The 21376-nt window shown below is 40.6% G+C and overlaps 1 long non-coding RNA gene across 1 annotated transcript; it reads left to right on the forward strand.

Moving 5' to 3' along the window:
- The first annotated feature begins 7117 nt into the window (after positions 1–7117).
- Positions 7118–20170, forward strand: LOC135416639 (uncharacterized). The gene is made up of 4 exons (XR_010431636.1): positions 7118–8700; positions 10556–10606; positions 18066–18151; positions 18785–20170. It is a non-coding gene; the product is annotated as an uncharacterized LOC135416639 (long non-coding RNA).
- The last annotated feature ends 1206 nt before the right edge of the window (positions 20171–21376 follow it).

Here is a 21376-nt window from a genome sequence, read left to right on the forward strand (position 1 = left end):
TTCATGCCTTCTGGATTCTGTCTACCCACACTGATACTGTGGCCCTCAGCCAGCTCTGCCCTCATTGTCATGATTGTAGAAATGTAGAAAAGCATGTCAAAAGGTGTGCATCCATCCTTGGGCCCGTGTTTAGGGAGGTAATGTTCAAATTGTCTGTCCATGGAAGCTGGTACACTGATAACCTACTTCTGGTGAGCTTCCCCTTCCTGGCTCTACTGCAGTTTGCAGTGTTTTTGCACTTGCCCATCCATTTGCTCATATTCCTGAGCATACCAGAATGACAAAAATTAGAAGCTGGAGAACAATAATAAGAATACTGACCTGAAACCATGCTGAGCACAGGAAATGGCACAAGCTTTTCTGGTGAGAAATAGTTCGTTCATGTAATTGAAACTGCTGTTTTGCTGTTCCTTAATGGCTATTTTATTAGCTTCATGTTAAAGGCAGATGGCTGCTGTCTGCTTTGCCTCCAATTGAAGCTGTCTGCTTTAAACAATTTTAAGTGGCCCACTGGTTGCAGTTTTCAAAAATCAAAGTGACCACCTAAGGAAATCCCTCTGTGCGTGGGAGTGCTCACACACTGCCTTCTCTGGAGTCTGGAATGTAAATCCAAGTGGTACATGCTGGAGGGAAGCTGACTGCAAAACTAGAAGGAAGAAAATGCCAAGTAGCTGATTTTACATATACTTTCCTTAATCTAGCAAAATTTCTTTGGTATAGAGGAAATATACCTAATCTTTGATAATATAGTTCTGCCACATGATGGACTGCTGCTCACCAGACTGAGACATGCTTATTTTCCTTTCTTTTTAAAAGAAAAAAGATGTAGCTTGCCAGTTGAATGCTTTTTGAATTATTATGTTTTTTTGCATGTAAAGCAGTAACACAGCAGCCAGACTATAAGATAACATGTTCAGTGTGCCATAATCAGATAAGACCAAATGTATTCTTGGTACAACTCTATTAACTTTGATGGGCTTACAGGAGAGAAAAGCACAGACCATTGACATTAAGGGGGATATTTTTCCTGGATAGGGAGCTGCAATATCTCTATAGGTAATACTGATGTGATTGTTCCGTGTCTTGGAGGCACAGTCATTACAATTAATGGAGTGAGTCAACATGATATACAGCATTTTGTTGTATGTCTTCTTTTCATTTAGTAGGCTCATACTACATTTTTATGTGTACTATTTCTGTTCAAGAATAATAGCTATGATTTCATGCTCTCACTGCTCAGTGTGCAGTCTCTGGACTGAATAGCAGAAGTGTTTCTAAGGAAATAACACTACTTGGGACAGTAGCTGTTAAGCAAATGGTACAGGTGGATGTGATTTGCTGCTGACCAAGTCTCATTTGAACTGTTTGGCACACCTCTAAATTAACTGAACAGATGGTTTTTTAATTAGTTCTGTCATTTCATTTCCTGCATTCTTAATACATGTCAGGCTGTATGTCAGGGAGTATTAGCATCAATTTCAAGTGATAAAAAAACATTCATAGCAAGAATAAGCTGATAATAACAATAACAAAACATAATTAGAGTACAAATTGGGAGTTCTGTAGCTTTATAAACACGGTACACCTAGATTTATGAGACTTCAGAGATTTGTTCAAAATGAAAAATGCATGAAACTTGCATCAAACCAATTAGTTATGTGCAGACCTAGAGCAGGGTTTTCTGGCTTCCAGTTAGTGGGATGGGCTAAGCTCGTGTGAGTTTCCTGAGAAGAACTTCTGAACTTATGCAATTGATTTATCTGATTCCACCTTCCCGAAAGAGCAAAATCACTTGCCTGGGCACTAAAGTGCCTTTTAGCTTCAGAGACAGTAGTAAAAAATTTAATTTTTCTTTCCTTCTGACCAAAGTGATATTTGTCCAAGTGCAAAATCCTTTCTTTGCCATTTTCAGCCAGGCTAGTGGGACTGTTTCCAAGGGCAAGACAGCGGTAGAATTAAGTTCAAGTACAGTAATATGGTAGCAACAGTCCAACTCCCATAGCAAATTAAATGATTGTGATTTCTGAACACAGATAAAAGCAGCACAATATGATATACATTTCTTATTAAACAACTCTTTCAGATTGCTAATGATGTTGTTTATATGATGGTAATTAACAAGATGAAGTGTAATCTACATAAAAACAAATTCCACATGGCTGCATAGAATTAGGATGGCACATTGTTCATATAGGTTAAGCTACAAAGATTGCTTTTTATGCATTTATAACTTCCCATGGCAAACTGGATAAAATACTCATTTCCTCCAGATTTATCTCTGCAGGAAATACCTCAGAACTATGGCAGGCCATACATCACAAGTTGAATGAACATCTAGAGTTAAAGCAAATAGCTTTAATCATAACTTTCAAAACATTTTCATCTTTCCATTTGCAGAAAATGGCTAACATGTAAACAGGCCTAATCAGAGCAATAATGTTTCCAGCAGTAGGATCCTAGAGGAATTAAATAGGAGACTCCTCATCAGGGAGAGATAATGATGCTTTGTAGGATCTCCATCCCTTGACAGTTTTTCAGCAATATTACACAACGTACACATAGTGGGAACTGCTTTATTTAATATACAACATTAAGTCTGGCATGACTCATGTTTATTTCGAAGTATCTTCTTTTGATGACTTGCAACTATCTAGTTAAAACCTAGACAGAAAAGTGGTAGGATTTTTTTTCTCCAAGAAGAAGGAAACTATTTAAGCCTGAGTGACTTTATGCATGTGCAAGTTATCACCTAGTTTTCTGATTCGGTCTTGGCCCACTTGCTGTCTTTTGAGTAAAATCTCAGCATCTTATGAAAAGCTGTTGTCTGCAACAGAGCTTCTGTTCACAGAGTAGGCAATATGTTGGCTGCTAAGGAAATACTGGTTAAAATCTCCTCCCCGATTCAAAATTGTGCCAAATACCTAGGCTTTTCCTGCAGCCTAATCATAATCACTGGCCCTTCTGTGGTAGAGTTTTTGGCTCGACCTCTTTTGCTTTGGTCATTGGTAGCATCCCGAATGTGCTGCAGCCAGCTCTGTTTCTGTGAGATATTCCATTTCAAAAAATATCACCTTGCAGATTTTGAGAAATTTATCCTTGGAAATTTTTCAGTTATATATGAAGCTGAATAACCTTAGTTAATACTTTATATTGTCAAAAGAAGTGTCTGGGAGTCTTCAAACATGGGAGAGGGGTATGCTGACCCAGACCTGAAGATTTTGCTTGTATTCAAATTTTGCTTGTCTTGATAGATGAGAGCCCTGTGCATAGCTTACATTTACTCAGTTGAACAGTCCTAGGAAAGTCTTTTCAGGATCTGGACTACTTCATAGTTGATGCTTTAACTTGTAATAATAGTGCAGGATCCGGTCTTCATCAGCTTTGCTGCCCAGAGGGTTTGACAGATGGATCTGTGCCCATTTATAAGTGGGTTCAGGTGGCTCTGCTTTTCCTCCTTTGCAAGGAACACATCGTGCTTCTGCAGAGCTCTTCAGTCTGCCAGGCATCCAGAGTCATCCTGAGAGGACCTGAGATAGCCTGGATTCCTCCTGCGCAGATAAATGAATGGGGTTATTTTGGAATTTTGCATGCTTTGCAAGGAGTGGTGATGTTATGGAGGCTGTCTTTGGCCATAAGCATGACTAATGCTGAAAAGCAATGGTTACAGTCTTTATATTAGAGCACCAGGCAGAATCTCTGCTGGAGCCCTGCTATTACCTTTTCCCAGCCTATTCTTGTACTTTCTATTTGCCTTTGGATAATAGAGAGATGACAATTATCTCATTGACAATATGAATTTTGATCTAATATTTTTTTATATATATATACAGATATATAAAATCTGTATTTTTTTTTGCAGGAATAAATGGTTTGTGTATACGAGGACTACAGGGTATCAATTAAAACTAGCATGGACCAGGTTAATACCAAATAAAGATTTGCCCCATGGCAAAGCCTGTGGTTGAGCTGTGGAATGCCCAGCCGTAGAGTGCAACAGACAGTAAAGTTTTCAAAGTTTGAAAAGGAGTTGGGCATGTTACTGGGTGAAACGCTAATTAAGGTTATTAAATATTTAAGGCACCATCTCCGCTTCAGGAAGCCCTTAAAGCAGCTAGCACCTGAGGTTAGGAGAGGATGCTGAGCCACTGTTGCTATGTTCCTCCCGTAATTCTTCCTTTGGCATGAGTTATTATCATATGACTGAAGGCTGGTGATAGGCTACCTAGACCTTTTATCTTCTCAGTATGGGTTTTCTTACATTTTTATGTATTCTTATGACCACTGATTTCCAAAGCAAAATTTCAGGGCAGAAAAATCTGTTATGTTGTCAAAAAGAGGAAAATTTTGGAGAAAGCAAAAAAAGTCCCTATAAGAACATGCAGCCTCTTCTCACAATCTATTAAACTATTAAGAGCAAAAGGACAACCAGATGTTATGAAGTGGAAGTAAAGGTGAATTAAGGAGGAGTTAACATGTGCTTGATGTGTATGCTTTCTTTTTGTAAGTTCCCAATACAATCAGAAGTGTTTTCATCAGCCTGCTAGCCAGGACATTGATGTAAATAGCAGACATCATAACTAGCAGGTGGCTGAGGTAACAGCTGGACAGACTCAACACTTCAATAAAGACAGTGCATGTTGTTGGGGAGCCCTGTAACATATTATTAATGTATAAAAGCAGATTCTGAATAATTGTATTGTGCTAGGGATAACATCATGCTTGTTTGTAATTGTCTGGGGCTTGAGAGAGAGTAAAGCAGATATTTCCAAACTTTTTGCAGCAGTGGGGAGGAAGATCCTTATGGAACAATAAATATGGATTAATGGAGGTTCATCCATACAACCTGAATAAATAGGCTTGCTTCATTCGGAAGCTGTTTTTAGCTGTATTATTTGTTGTTTGTAACAATTGCCAAATACTTTTGAAAGTGCTCATGAGTTCTGCATGATTCCTGATTCCTTAGTGTAGGTGATTTTTCATCAATGGGTTCTTATCAGAAATGTGATGTGTGTTATTAATTCAGTATTTGCTATTTATTGTTTCGTCATCTTTTGTTTAAAAAGTTTCATATCTTTAATCAGGAAGCACAAATACTGTCTGGTAACTCAGGACTATCTATGTCTGAAAATCGCCAGTCCTTGCTCTTGTGGATGACTTTAACCTGCCAGATGTCTGGTGGAAACTCAGCACGGCAGAGAAGAGGCAGTCTAGGAGATTCCTAGAGTGTATGGAGGATAATTTCCTGCTTCAGCTGACCCATGAGCCTACCAGGGGTGGGGCCCCACTAGACCTGCTGTTTACAATCAGAGAGGGGCTGGTGGTAGATGTTGTGGTCGGAGGCCATCTGGGGCACAGTGACCATGAAATAATAGAGTTTCCAATACTCAGGGACACAAAGAGGGCCATCAATAAAACTACTACCCTGGACTTCCACAGGGCAGATTTTGGCCTACTCAGAAGACTGGTTCAGAGGGTACCTTGGAAAACAGCCCTTTAAAACAAAGGGGTCCAGGAGGGATAGACATGCTTCAAGAAGCAAGTCTTGAATGCACAGGAGCAGGCTGTTCCAGTGTGCCGAAAGGCGAGCTGGTGGGGAAGACAGCCAGCCTGGCTGAACAGGGATATTTTAAAGGAAATAAGAAAAAAAAAGAGAGCTTACCGACCATGGAAAAAAGGGCTGGCTACTAATGAAGAGTTTAGGAATATAGTTAGGTCATGTAGAAAGAAAATTAGAGGGACAAAGGCACAATTTGAACTCAATCTAGCCACTTCTGTTAGGGATAACAAGAAGTGTTTCTACAAATACATCAGTAACAAAAGGAGGGGCAAGGAAAACCTCCATTCATTGTTGAACATGGGTGGGAAAATAGTCACTAAAGATGAGGAAAAGGCTGAGGTACTTAACACCTTCTTTGCCTCAGTTTTCAACAGGAAGACAGGTTGTCCTCAGGACAGCTGGCCTCCAGAGCTGGTAGAGACAGGAAGCCAAATAGCCCCTCTGTAATCCAGGAGGGAACAGTTAGCAACCTGCTGAGCCACTGGGATCCTCACAAGTCTATGGGACCACATGGGATCCATCCTAGGGTGATGAGGGAGCTGGTGGAAGAGCTTGCTAAGCTGCTCTCCATTGTTTACCGACAGTCCTGGGTCACTGAGGAGGTCCCAGATGATTGGAAGTTGGTGAATGTCACACCGATCCACAAAAAGGCCTGGAAGGAGTACCCAGGAAACTACAGGCCCATCAGCTTGACCTCAGTGCCTGGCAAGGTTATGGAGCAGATCATCCTAAGTGCAATCACACAGCACCTACAGGATGGACAAGGGATCAGACCCAGCCAGCACGAGTTTAGGAAGGGCAGGTCCTGTCTGACCAACCTGATCTCCTTTTATGATCGAGTGATCTGCCTGGTGGATGAGGGAAGGCTGTGGATGTGTCTATCTGGACCTGAGGAAAGCCTTTGACACCATCTCCCACAGCATACTCCTGGAAAAGCTGGCAGCCCATGGCTTGGACAGGGGCACTCTGTGCTGGGTTAGGAACTGGCTGGAGGGCCGGGCCCAGAGAGTGGTGGTGAACTGTTGGTGGCTGGTCACTAGTGGTGTCCCCCAGGGGTCAGTGTTGGGCCCAGTTCTGTTTAACATCTTTATTGATGATCTGGATGAGGGGATTGAGTGTACCATTAGCAAATTTTCAGATGACACTAAGCTGGGGGGAGTGTCAATCAGCTGGAAGGCAGGAGGGCTCTGCAGAGGGACCTGGACAAGCTGGAGAGATGGTCTGATTCCAATGGGATGAGGTTCAACAAGGCCAAGTCCCGGTTCCTGCACTTTGGTCAAAACAATCCTATGCATCGCTACAGGCTGGGGACAGAGTGGCTGGAGAGCAGCCAGGCAGAAAGGGACCTGGGAGTTTGGATTGACAAGAAGCTGAACATGAGCCAGCAGTGTGCCCAGGTGGCCAAGAAGGCCAATGGCATCCTGGCCTGGATCAGGAACAGTGTGGACAGCAGGACCAGGGAAGGCCTCCTCCTGCTGGGGAAGCCACACCTTGAGAACTGTGTCCAGTTCTGGGCCCCTCAGTTCAGGAAGGATATTGAGGTGCTGGAGCAGGTCCAGAGAAGGGCAACAAGGCTGATGAAGGGACTTGAGCACAAGTCCTGTGAGGAGAGGCTGAGGGAGCTGGGGTTGTTTAGCCTGGAGAAGAGGAGGCTCAGGGGAGACCTCATCACTCTCTATAACTCCCTGAAAGGAGGTTGTAGCCGGGTGGGGTGGTCTCTTCTCCCACGCAACCAGCAGTAGGACAAGAGGGCATGGTCTTAAGCTCTGCTAGGGGACGTTTAAGTTGGATATTAGGAAGAAATTTTTTACAGAGAGAGTAATCAGACATTGGAATGGGCTGCCCAGGGAGGTGGTGAGTTCACTATCCCTGGAGGTTTTTTAAGATGAGGCTGGACGTGGCACTTAGTGCCATGGCCTAGTAACCCTAGTGGTGTTGGATCAAGGTTGGACTTGATGATATCAGAGGTCTTTTCCAACTCGGTCGATTCTATGAACCATGAACAGCAAGCAGACAAAATAGAACAGTTTGACATAAGAAATGGTATGTCCAAACTATCTGGCAAGTACTTTCCATTAGGGAATATGTTAATAGAAATGATTACTTGCTCATAGTCAGTTTGAAGCAAAAAAATGAATTTGTTCCCAGTCAATATACACTCACTCAGTTTTAATTAAATATTTGTATGGAATGAGTCTCTTGTTAGCTGCCCTGGAAGATGTTCATGAAAACAAACATGCAGCATGGGAGATAAACAAGACTTATTAGGAATATGCACATGCCTCCAGGGCTATGATCTTACTGGCATCACAGAGATGTGGTGGGATGGCTCCTATGAGTGGAATGCTGGAATGGATGGGTTCTTTAAGAAGGACAGTCAATGGAGATGAGGAGAAGGTTTCACCTTCTATGTCAATGACCAGCTGGAGTGCATGGAGCTCCACGTTGGGATGGGTGAGGAGCTGACTGAAACTTTAAGGCTCAGGTTTAAAGGAGGACAGGGACAGGTGACATTATAGTGGGAGTCTGCTACAGGCTGCCTGACCAGGAGGACAGAGCAGATGAAGCCCTCATAGACAAAGAGGAGTGGCTTCATGTTCACAAGCCCATGTCTTTATGGGTGACTTCAAACACCCTGATATGTGTTGAAGGAACAACATACCAGGGCATAAAAAATACAGAATGCTGGATTATATATGTAGCATATTTTACCATTCTATGATTTTTTCCTCCCTCCTCTCCTGGTTACTCAAACCAGCATGTAGCAAGACCTCCTCACTTTGCTAAAATAGGCCAATGAGAAGCATCATAACAGGGTACTTCTGAACCTGTCACTAGACACACACAAGTGAAGTCACAGAGAGAAAGTGATGCAGTACTACACTTTGAACAAACTGGCAAATGACTTACAAGAACAAAAGTAATCAGAGTTCTACCTCTGGCAACGAGAGGCATGAGAGGCAAGTGACCTCAGGGTGCATTGTTTCTGATGCCGACTTTCCTCTCTGCTGTACCATACCAAGCTGATGATGAAGTACCAAGGATATCTGAAACAGCTTATGATGACCTGATCTTTCAGCCTTGTGATTAATCATCTCCCAAGTTCCATGCATCCACAAGTAGCAGCACTGTGGGAGGTGCTGGTAAGCATCTTTTGTCTTTTTTTGTTTGTTTGTTTTTCCCTTTGGTGATGAATGCTACAAAATCTTTTGACTTTGAGTGCATTTTTGCTATGTAAGAAAAATGGTGATGAGAAGTTAAATCTTTCTTCTAGTGAAGAATCAGTCTTTCTGGGTATATTTTGAAAATTTGTTTTCTCTATTACAACTTTCATTTAGAGGCTACCTTTGTACCCTAGTAGAAAATAAGGCTGCATGTCACCTTGGGAACCTGCTTTTCAGAGAGGAAATCATCTTTCAGACACATGCCTTAGCTTAGTTTTGCTGTGATGAAGTGGTAAAGCAGAGGTGCTGGTCAACAGGCACTGAAATCACAAATCTAGCTGAAACATATTTGTTTGCAAATTTACAGATTTGTGAGTAGTGGAAGAAGATGCAGCAACTATCACTGCCTCTCACTTATGCTGGTAATGCTTTTAACTGGTGGTATCCCAGTGGTGGTGAAAATGCAACTGCTGTCAGAAACAATAGTTTTGTGGAAATAGGAGTAGATAAGTGTAGTTCTTAGAGTGACAAGATAGCTGAGTGGGATAATACTTCTGAGGAGTTACCTATTCAAGTGGGATCTCCTAAGGGTCCACAGTCTCACTCAGCAAGGATGCAGGAGGGTGAAGGGTGATGTGAAGCTATACAAATTTCACCATGACTTGCCAGACCTAGGCAATGAGTAGTCAACAGGGTTTTATTAAATACTATATTTGCTACTTATGCAATCTCCTTCCCTCCTCCAGCAACAGAAATGTGGCAGCAGTGCCAAAAATGGAAAATGTGAATCCAAGATTGACCAATCACAAGAGTATCTGCCACTGGGACATTAGAGTAGGAAGCTAAATACAGTGCTAAGTTTAACTCTTTAGAGGAAGTGATCTTCAGTGTATACTGCAGAACAACATTTTAAAGGCTTCAATTTTAAGCACTATACAGGAAAATCCAACTTGAAAAATACTGCACTATCTACCCAAGAAAATTTGCAAAATAGTTTTAATATCTTTATTTCTCAGGGCTCTTGCAGTTAAGGTCAGTAATTATATAAAGGAAAAAATATAGAGACATGATTTGTCTCTGGAATGATAGAATATCATATGTATGGTGTACAGAGACACATTCAGACTGACTTCAAATGGTATACAGGAAACGAAAAGGCATATTAATCTTGTATATTTTAATTATTGTTTTACTGACTCACATTGGCAATAATGTCTCAATAATTCAATAAGTCTCAATTCAGTAGTTCAGTCTTAAATCTTGGAGAGCTGGTAGAGATTTTAATAGAATTCAGCAATTTAGTCGATATATGAGAACTGAGATAAGCAAATTAAAATCTACCAGAGATCGGATATAAAATTACAGACAGTATAATTTTTGATGGGCCATGACCTCAGCAGCTAGAAATTGTCATTTCTCTGTGAAATTAGATGAACAGCTAATGAGGCCACTACCTTGTGAACTTTGAAATGATAAACAAATAGTAATGCTGCAGGACAGGCAAAGTAAGTTATTTCCAACATCTGGAGAACCTGATGCAATTTATCTATAAATTCCACATAAACTCTTTGAATCTGCATATATTAGTATAAATAAGAGTAACTAAACTCAAGGATTATTTCTCTCCCAAAGGCATGCACATTTCTTAGTGACACAAATATGTATAAATAAATATAATACATTACTAATCACAAGCTAACCAACCTATCTTATGATTTATGTCTTGAATTCAGGTGGCAGAGTGAATAACTTAATCTTATTTATCCCAGTGATATCTGAGGTAAAATACACTGTGTTTTCCTTAGCCATCAATGAAATGATTGCTTTTCTTCAGCAGGAAATGAAGAGTGGCAGAAAGATCTGAAAACGCTTGGACAGTGACTTTGTGAGTATGAATTCTGTCTGCCTTTCTTTACCTTGGGCATAAATGTGTGGTCAGGAGATTCCCTCTGAGCTTTTCTTGCCGAAATCTAAGGTGCCAGAACGATGCACTGGTAAAGCTTTGACTGATGGGACAAGTTTTATCATGAAGGGTGAGAGATATATGTTTAGCAAAGGACAGAATTGGCAATTAAATGCCTTTTATCCTGTGGGGATTCGGGTAATACAGACTTCATGCACTTCTTGCTCTATGCAGCAGGTGATTTTTGATTGACATATTGCTACCAGTTTTAGGCACAATTTTTTGCAAGCAGAGGATGATTTCGGCTGTCTCTGTAGGCATTTCCTCTGAGTATTTGGAAGTTCCTTACTAAATGTGCATGTTCATATAATCTTTAGTGCATTATACACGTACTTAATGAAGTGTGATTTTTTTTCAGTAGGTGCTTATGATAACTATTTCTCCAGACAGGCAGTAACATATTTGGGTGCTCAATTATATTTGTTGTCCATATCACTCAGCTCTGGAGTTATTGAAAATGTGGAAAGAACTGCATTATCAAAGATGTAAAAAGTACTGTTATATAAATCCAGACTATAAATAAATAACCCAAATTTAAAATGAAAGATCAGTGATAGCAGGTTATTTCTTTGACTGGGAAAGCTAAGTGGGGTGGGGAGGATATGGACAACATTGGAAGTACTGGAAGAATCTTTATTTGCCTGTTCAAAAACTTACTTTCACATATTATGAGCAAAACAAAACTGAAACTCAACACAGATGCAGACCAAACCAGAATCTTCTCTTCTCAACCCCTTCAGACTTTAAGAAGCTGGACAATCTCAAAGTTCATCAGTCTTTTTTCTTTAAGAAAACCACAGATGAGGGGAGAGGAAGCAAAGTCAGCATCCAAGAACTTAATGACTGTGTTACCTCATTGCGCCTACCTTAGTCTCTTGGTGTAGGTAGATACAGATGTCAAAATAGTGTGATACAGATGTCAAAATAGTGTAATACAGGGGTGAACTGGGTCCACAGTTTCTATACCTGATTTGGAATGTGTTTTAAGATTACACACATGTGTAAATCAGGAGTAATGCCTCAGAAATACAGCTTTATGAATACATAGATTCTGTGTATTTCTATTCTATGGATTCACTGTTTTCTGTGTGCTTCCACTTCATCGGAGAAGCCTTTGCATTTCCATGCTGCTTTTATTTGCCTTCCCCAGGCAAGAAAGCATTTAAGGCCAAATTTACCTTTATCTCTGCATTTGGAATGGCTTTGAACAGAAGCCCTGGTCAATGGAATCACATTAGGAGAAGCCAAAGATCTGTGTAATTCCAGAGTAGAATACAGAAACTTCTGTTTGAGTAAGGCCATCTTGGGAATGTCAGGGATATTAGTTTTCAGGTTTCCATCAAACACTTTTTAGGCTGCTTGAGTCAGAGGAATAAATCCTTCGCCTATTTCACCACAAAGAAACAGGAAAAGAAGGAAAAGCTGTTTACCCAGAAAACAGATAGACTATGCTCAGAAAGTCATGCCAGATGCTCTGCCTGCATTAGTTACTCCCAGCGGGGCCAGATGCAATATTCTGAGAACTTGCTAAAAGCTCCAGTGGAGAAACACCAAGTGGGATGCGGTGGGCGAAGAATTTGGTTCCTTTGAAAAACGAAGACTAGACTTTTATCAAGAATCAACTCTTAGGCATTTCTGCAGACCTGTTATCTTCCAGCTTTCAGTTAAGAACTGCACTTCCCATCACCTCCCAGACAGCTAGGAATCTTTCTTACTCTGTCATTTTGAAAGACTTTTATGCTGTGTTACAGACAATACATAGAATGGCTAAGTGTAAAATGGAGAAATTCTTACCAGCATTACTAAAACTTAGTCAAAACAACATCAAGTAAATTTTAATACTGCCTTGCACCGTTACTATTGATTACCCTTTCTACTTGCTAACTATTTTTTAATGGCTAGATGCCTCATACAGTGAAAAGAATAGAAAAAAATCCACTTATTTTTCTTTACTTAGTTTTCTAGTTATTTTACCTATCATTTTCATTCTGTCATGGTGTTTTACTTCCTGGGTTGCAAACATTCTCAGTCATCATTTGGATACAAATGAAGCAATCCCTATTCATTTCCTGATATGGAACACATCTTTGGTAATGTCAGATCTTGAAAACTCTTTAAAAAGAACTTAACTTTGAGAGTAGAGCAACAGCACCACGTTACTGGAAACCATATGATAAATATACTGAGGAGAAGCTAAAAATACAGAGTAGTTTAGAATCTTTATCTTAGCAATACTGGCCTTTTTCTAGGGAGATTTTCAGTTCTGTTCCATCTGCCTATATCCATTTTTACCATACTTACCCCTGTTTTTAAAATAAATTTGGCTCTCTTATTCAGGTTTCTTTTTATTCCAACCCCTAAATATTTTATCCATTTGGTTGCCTACACAAAAGTCCCATTTTTATGTGAAGAGTCCTGTATTACCCTTTAGTTAGGGGCAGTATTGCAGATTTTCCCCATTACTTCAAAACTTCAAGCTACAGTAGGCTGTGCCTATTTATTTCCGAGTTTCAAAAGTAGCTACATTCTGTTCAATGAGACAATGTAATCCATGGGAACTTTGCTACATAATCTTGACATCCAGTTGTTTGGATCAGTATTAAAATCCTTCCTTTATGTGGTACCATTCTGGGTTTATGAGCATACAGATGATAATGAGGATAAAGAACTTAGAATCTAGTCTTTGGTGCACAACTCCTGATCCTTGTCCTGTGCTGTTTCCTTCTTGAATCACCTCTCTTTCATGTTTTTCCTAACTACGATGTGCTGACTATGAATCAGTAACAGAATAATAGCTATTATGCTAGAATCTCAAGTAACATTTCACAATGGATAGTTTACAGCATGAATTTACTGTGTGGACAAAAAGAATCCATCACCTAGCTGGGCAGAAGGGAAGGAGGCTCAATCCACCTTCACTGCCCACTGAATTACTTTGTTTCCTACTCAAGTGAAGGTAGAAGCTGGGGGAAGCAATTTCAGGAACTGTGACAACACCTTGACTGCCTGGTATAAGACTCTTACAATCAGAGGAGTGTGAGCTGAGGGACAGGTGAGGAGGACCATAGCTTTATGAGGTGTAATGGGACTGTGCTTTGCTCACAGGGAGATAACAAATCTTCACAACAAGATATTCCTTAGAGTAGTGAGATGAATACAGCGAAGAGCAGGTGTATGTTTTACCCTTTGCTACCTGAAGTCTGCACTCCTCAAGACAGCTAACCCCACAGTATCATGAGGACTGAAAGTTATTTTGTGCTATTCCCAGCTTGTCGTGATATATACTGCTTTTTTGTTGACTCAGTCCATTGGTTTGGGGTTTTTTTGGTGGGATGGATTTTTTTTTCCTAATAAGGCAGGCATTTTTCCACCTTGAAAGAAACAGGAATGATCCTGTGATGAGCTGGCATGCAGTATTGAAAGGAGGAAGAAAAGCCTCACAGAAGCAAAGTATGTGTCTGTATATACAAACTGAACATTACTCTGATTACAAGATAGGGAACAGAAGAAAAGCTACTTCTTTGAATCTATAATATTGATTGAACAATCATAATTATAGGCTTGTGTTGTAGCAACTGAGACTCCACAAAATATTGTAATCACAGATGAAGGAATACAACAGGCATTTGAAATACTATCTTCACAAGTAAAGTAGTATCATAGTAGCTGGCCTTTATTAATTCAAAGTTTTCTCTTATATAGCTAAAAATAAAACAAGAAACAAAGAAATAAACAGCTGATTAAAATACTTTTATCATACACATACCAGGCTTAGCAGAAGGTAGATGTAGAACTGAAATAATGCTGGATCAAATGTTCTCCTCTGCCTCTGCATGGCAACAAGCCCTGCCAGGCTCTGAATTCCCCTGCCCAGAGCAGACACTGAACATCAGCAGACACTGTCGGTCCACTTGATATGTGCTGCAGCAGAATGAGATACGTTATGAAGGGCAAAGGAATGCTTTGTGGTTGTAATTCTTTGACTTTGTTTTATCCTCTGAAACAGAGCAAGCCATTTAGACTTTTTTTTTAATAGGAGAATCTAATTCTACTTGCACGTGAGCAAGGGGAATTGGAAAGAAAAAAAGGCAAATTACTGTATTGCCACAATCTGAGGCCCTGCTTTCCATTTTCAGGATATATTTAGCAAAAAAGCATAGGGTTTTACAATCATATGATTTTTTCAAGAGTAGTAGGAAAAAATAGAACACAGTAAGTGTTCAAACTTTAAATAATTGAGGACCTGTACCAGCTGAGCTGATGTCTGGTTCATAAAAATTATCTTTATTTTTGTGGAATAATCCCTTAAATTTATCATGAAACTAAGGTTAACTGATTTAAATTTTAAATTTAAGTTATCTAATGGTTTGAATTTGTGGATTTGTACTGAACACAGGGTTGATAATACAGAGATCTTTTTGTTATTGCTGAGCGGGGCTTACACAGAGCCAAGGCCTTTTCTGCTTCTTATACTGCCACACTGGTGAGGAATTTTGGGGTGCATGGGAGGCTGGGAGCAGACACAGCCAGGACAGCTGACTCAAAATGACCAAAGGGATATTCCAGACCATATGACACGCTCAGTGGGAGGAAGAAGAAAGGTGGGATGTTTGGAGTGATGGCGTTTGTCTTCTCAAGTCACCTGCTTGCCTATGGGAAACAGTGAATTAATTCCTTGTTTTTCTTTGCTTGTATGTGGCTTTTGCTTTCTCTATTAAACCATCTTTATCTCAACCCATGAGTTTTCTACCTTTTACCCTTCCGATTCTCTCCCCGATCCTGATGGCGGGGGAGAGAGCGAACGGCTGTGTGGGGTTTGGTGTCTGACTGGGGTCAAGCCACACCAGAAATGTATTTCTGAGCTTAAGCACAGTGACTAACTGGATTTTTTTCCCCCCCCGTTTTGGTTTGGAGCACTGTATCATAAAAACTTGCAGAAAGCAGGTGTCAGGCTGCTTTGTGCCGCACATATGGCTGCTAGGACATGAAGCTGTCGGTTTCTCTAACCTCAGAAGAGCAAGGTCAGCTCTCAGAACAGGAAGGAAAAGGAGTATTGGCATTGCTTACAGTGTGTATTTCCACTCCTGCTCAGACATACATGAACAGAATCTATGCAATGGAAACAGGAAAATATACAGCTTATAGTATAACCCTTGTATTTCTTAATAATTAGCAATTATGTATTGCTGTCCATAAATATTGCCTTCCTCATGAAGGCATATGTAACACGAGCTTGAAATTTTGAAGTGGAATGAAGCTGGATTTTCTTGTCTGAGGATAAGTTTCAAATTGAATGACATCCATGTTAGTAACAAGAGACAATGCCTAAAATTTCCATCCACAAAGAAGACTCCAGGATGGATCAACTGAAACATCTGTGTTCAGTTCAATCCTTTATTTTGATGTCAGTCCTAAGAGAAATAAAGGAAAATTTCCAAAATAAAAATTATTCGGTAGTTTGAATAGAAAATTTCTCTTTAGTGTGTATTAATCCCCCTTTGCTTCCCTATTATGGAAACTTGTTTCCCAGACAAGTGTCCAAAAAGCACACTTGAAAAGTTTGAATCTTTAAAAGAAAAAATGTTTTTCTCAAACAATGTTTTTTATGACTGTTAAGAATCCCCCAGGGAAATGGGAAAATTAAAGCTACACAGAACTGAAGATGCATTCAAATTCTATTCTAACATGAGTGTTTCTAAAGCAGTCTTTATTATGATATTTAAATGCTATACATGAAAACCTTCATGCACTTCTGCTGAAGGTGGAAAGAGAGGCCATCGGTATTAAGGCCTACTTATTACCCTAGATCTATAATGAACACTCCCGCTAAAATCAGAAAGAATTCACTAAATCTAGAGCATATTAATGAAGGTGGTAGAAATAGATGTGCAGTTGTTTTGCTGACTGTGAGCTTTTCAAGGTCTGCTTTGAGGCACTCCATAAGTGTTGCCTCATATGCTTCCAAAGTAGGCTGGCGTTAGTGTTGGAAAAATTAAATAAGTCTTGAGAGACAAAAGAAGAGTTGTCTGTTATGACAGTTCTCTCAACTGGAAAAGAGGGAGGAGAACTGGGTTAAGCCAGCTCTATGTCCTTGCTAAGAGCTGCAGACAGATCATCAGCAACCGATGGCACAGCCATAGAAGTGTTGATTATTAGGGACCTCTGAAGGTTGTCTACTTCAACCACTGCCAAAGAACGATCTACTTCAACCACTCAAAAGCATGCATCTCCATATATTTTAGCAATGATTTTCCGCAGTCAAGTAAGAAAATCCTCCAAAAATCATCATCATTTCCAAAAGTAATTTATTCCAGTGCTGCGCTGTTCTCCTCATGAAGAAATTATTCCTGTTGTGCCATTTGGACCTCTCAAGCTGTAGGTCTTAGCCATTTCCCTTTATTTTATACTGTCTGTCATTGCTGAGAAGAGGTCAATTACATTGTCTTTTAACTGTTTCATGTGATTGTAGGCTATTAGCAAATTATCCCTTAGTCTTCTCTTCATCAGACAAAGTTCAGCTGTCTTAGAAGGCAGCTTCTGAGGAGCAGCTCTTGGCTCCAGCTGCCCTGACAGCAATCTACTAGACCCTCTCCAGTTCCTCAGCATCCTGTTTTAATGGGGAGGCTGAAAACAGGACACAGTATTCCAACTGCAGTCTCAATAGCAATGAGAGGAAAGTTCCACCTCATGTAGCTCAGCATTAGTTTCCTTCATTGATAGTGACAGCACAGAGTTGGCTTGTTTGACCTGGTTCTGACTGAAATAGGTCCATTTTAGCAGGGCTGCTCCTAAACCAGTTCTCTTCCAGCTGTGCTGACAGGTGGGGTCACCTCATGCCCAGTGTAATACTTTGGGCTTTTTGCTGAGCTTCTTGAGGCATGTGTTGGCTCAGTCTTAAAGTTTCTAAAGGTCTTTCTGGATGGAACCTCCTTAGAGATGTACTGAGGGTGTGCTCTCTTACTATCAAATCTGTTGATGAAGATATTGAACAAAAGGGGCCATACTACTTACCTGTGGTATACTTTGCTTCTTAACCATCTGCTCAGCATCAAACTATTGATTTTGTTTGGGTTTTTTTCCCTCCATTGAACCTGTTGTGTTGCAGACAATTTACAATCTAGGGTTGATATCAGTCAGTTAAAATACTGCCTGTGTATTGTCTTTCTTTGTAGCACAACGGTGATATTTCAATGGTATCAGATTTGTTAAATCACACAATATTAAAATCTGAAGACTAACCAGAGTGGTTCAGACTGCAGATTAGTGTAAATAATTTTCACTATTTTCCTAGTCTTTTAATGCTATATAAAGATAGATTATATCTGAAATAATATTGATTAAAATTGCTCTAGTTAAGCTTCTTCAATGTGCTTATTACCAGACGCCTGTCCAGATGTCCCAGGACTGCTGTGATGAGGCTTGCAATGAAATGAAGCATTCCTTACTGATTTTAAATAACATGATGAGGTGAGTTGCTTGCTCAAAAATTCAATTTCCCTCTGTTTTACTTCTTCCAGGATGATGAACTGAGCTATTTCTTCCTCTATAATCTAATGTTGTTGGGAGAGAATTCAACCTTTCACACCAAATAGGATGCTGATACCATATTTAATACTATTTTTTGCCAGTAATACACAGAGGTCTCAAAGCTAACAGCCCTAAATTTTTTCTCATATCAACTGTGCTTTTCAAAAAGGCAACTACGAACTGCAGAAATAGTTGTATTTGCAGTATTTAGTATCATCACAAACACTGTTCAGAAGAATTGTTTAGCTACATTTCCACTTTCTTCTGCACTTCTACCTGTTCTTAAAAAATTGCAATCTATTAGTGTAAGAGTAACTTTGACAAGCCAGAAGATAGCCACTTAGATCTCAAAAAACACTTGTAGTGGGATATTTTTCCTAAAGTATAGTGCTTTTCTGAAATGAACCTACATTAAAGAGGGAGTTTTTCTCACTGCATTTCTTGTAGAGCAGATTCCCATCTGCTAATTTGAGTGACACAAATACACTTCACCGTGCTTTATTCCTGTTTGCCCTGCAGAGGTACCACTGCTGAGAGATGCTTTGATTTCTTTATCTTGTACTTTATCGGCAGAATTGTTTAAGAACCATCCATGGAACATATCAGAGGCAAGTGAGAGGGCAACTGTTACAGAGAGCACAATCAGAAACTTTTAGGCCAGAGAGAATACCTCAGGATGAGATTCAGCAAAAGATATTTGACTAATTTGTATTCTTGAAAAAGAACCTATCAGGATTATGAAGAATTTAATAAGAAAAGAAGAAAGGAGAGATTATTTTCAAACCAAAAAATCTGCAATGAATTTATGGAGATACACTAAACTAAGCTACTCAAAAAACAGAATGACTTTTTTTTTTATTTTAGTAGGAAATGGTAGGATTTATCAAAACTTAATTTCTTCCTAGAATAGGATGAGAAATTTAAAGAATGCAATCCATAGTGAAAATGTAATCTTGTGAGTAAATGCGCATCTGAGTTTTGTGTGTGTTTAAAAACAAACTGTTTCAACTGTATCAAGATGCTGTGATAATTTTTTGTCAGCATTTTATAATAATACTACCTGACATACATTTAAATTTCATTGACTTGGCATCTTTCAGTAGAAAACTACTTCCCTGGAAATTGTTTAATCAACTCACAGATGAAATAGTGCACTATAAATGTTTTCGGTTTCTTTACATCCTTCTCTGCATAGTGAGTGCTTCTCTCACCAAAATCAGAGAACTTGAACTCTTACCAGTACTAGTGCTCTCTTTGCTTTTCCCAGCCCAGACCCCCTTAGCAGCCTGCCTTACCCTCACAAATGAGTCAAAGATGAAAAAACATTAAGTTCCTGGTGTAAAGCTTTCAAAGAGAAGGCATTTAGTGAAAATGTGTCAAGAACTCCTTTTAAGGACACTCGTAGACCTGAACTATTTCCAGAGGAAGTAAGCTTCCTCAATTTAGCTTTTAAGTGACACTTTATTTTAACATAAAGCTGGTCCTCAAAAATGAGGATACAAAGAACAACGTGCGTGCAGTAGGTTGTTTTGCTCGAGAGCTTGTTGCTGCAGGTGTTTTTGCAGGTGCTGGGGTCCATCAGTGCTGGGCACTTTTTAAACATCACCTCCTAAGGGCACCAGGAGCAGGCAATTCCTGAAAGTTGGAAGTCAAGCAAGAGAGGCAGAAGGCTGGCTCGGCTAAGCAGCAATCTTCTCTTGGAAATAAGGCAAAAAAGGAAGGTATATGCCCAGTGTAAGCAAGGTCAAGTGACATGGGGAGAATACAGAGATTCTACTTGCCATTGTAGGGAGAAAAATCAGGCAGCCAAAGCTCAGCTGGAATTGAAGCTGGACAGAAACGTGGGGGACAATAAAAAGAGTTTTCTTCAAACATATTAATGGCAATAGGTAGTATAGAAATATCATCCTGGGTGCAATCACACAGCACCTACAGGATGGACAAGGGATCAGACCCAGCCAGTACGGGTTTAGGAAGGACAGGTCCTGTCTGACCAATCTGATCTCCTTCTACGATCAGGTGACCTGCCTGGTGGATGAGGGGAAGGCTGTGGATGTGGAAGACTGTGGATGGTCTATCTGGACTTCAGCAAAGACTTTGACACTGTCTCCCATAATATACTCCTGAAGAAACTGGCAGCCCATGGCTTGGACAGGGGCACTCTGTGCTGGGTTAGGAACTGGCTGGAGGGCCGGGCCCAGAGAGTGCTGGTGAACGGGGCTGCATCCAGTTGGTGGCCGGTCACTAGTGGTGTTCCCCAGGGATCAGTGTTGGGCCCGGTTCTGTTTAATATCTTTATCGATGATTTAGATGAGGGGATTGAGTCCATCATCAGCAAATTCACAGATGACACCAAGTTGGGAGGGAGTATCGACCTGCTGGAAGGCAGGAGGGCTCTGCGGAGGGACCTGGATAGGCTGGAGAGTTGGGCTGATTCCAACGGGATGAGGTTCAACAAGGCCAAGTGCCGGGTCCTGCACTTTGGCCACAACAACCCCATGCAGCACTACAGTACTGTGTCCAGTTCTGGGCCCCTCAGTTCAGGAAAGGTGTTGAGGTGCTGGAGCAGGTCCAGAGAAGGGCAACGAGGCTGGTGAAGGGACTTGAACACAAGTCCTATGAGGAGGGGCTGAGGGAGCTGGGGTTGTTTAGCCTGGAGAAGAGAAGGCTCAGGGGAGACCTCATCGCTCTCTACAACTACCTTGAGAGGAGGTTGTAGCCAGGTGGGGGTTGGTCTCTTCTCCCAGGCAATCAGCAGTAGGAAAAGAGGGCATGGCCTTAAGCTGTGCCAGGGGAGGTTTAGGTTAGATATTAGAAAGAAATTCTTTACAGAGAGGGTAATCAGCCATTGGAATGAGCTGCCCAGGGAAGTGGTGGATTCTCCGTCCCTGGAGGTTTTTAAGATGAGGCTGGACGTGGCACTTAGTGCCATGGTCTAGCAACTGTGGTGGTGGTGGATCAAGGGTTGGACTTGATGATCTCAGAGGTCCTTTCCAAGCCATCTGATTCTATGATTCTATGATTCTATGATCATTGGCCCGTTACAGGATGAGGATGGTCACCTCACAAACAGGGATAGAGACATGGTAGAGGTGTTTAATGCTTTCTTTGCCTCTGTCTTCAACATGGATGACAGATCAAGAGGGTCTCAGTGCCCTGAGCTGA

The sequence above is a fragment of the Pseudopipra pipra genome, chromosome 1 (assembly GCF_036250125.1).
Source record: "Pseudopipra pipra isolate bDixPip1 chromosome 1, bDixPip1.hap1, whole genome shotgun sequence".
NCBI classification, from domain to species: Eukaryota; Metazoa; Chordata; class Aves; order Passeriformes; family Pipridae; genus Pseudopipra; species Pseudopipra pipra.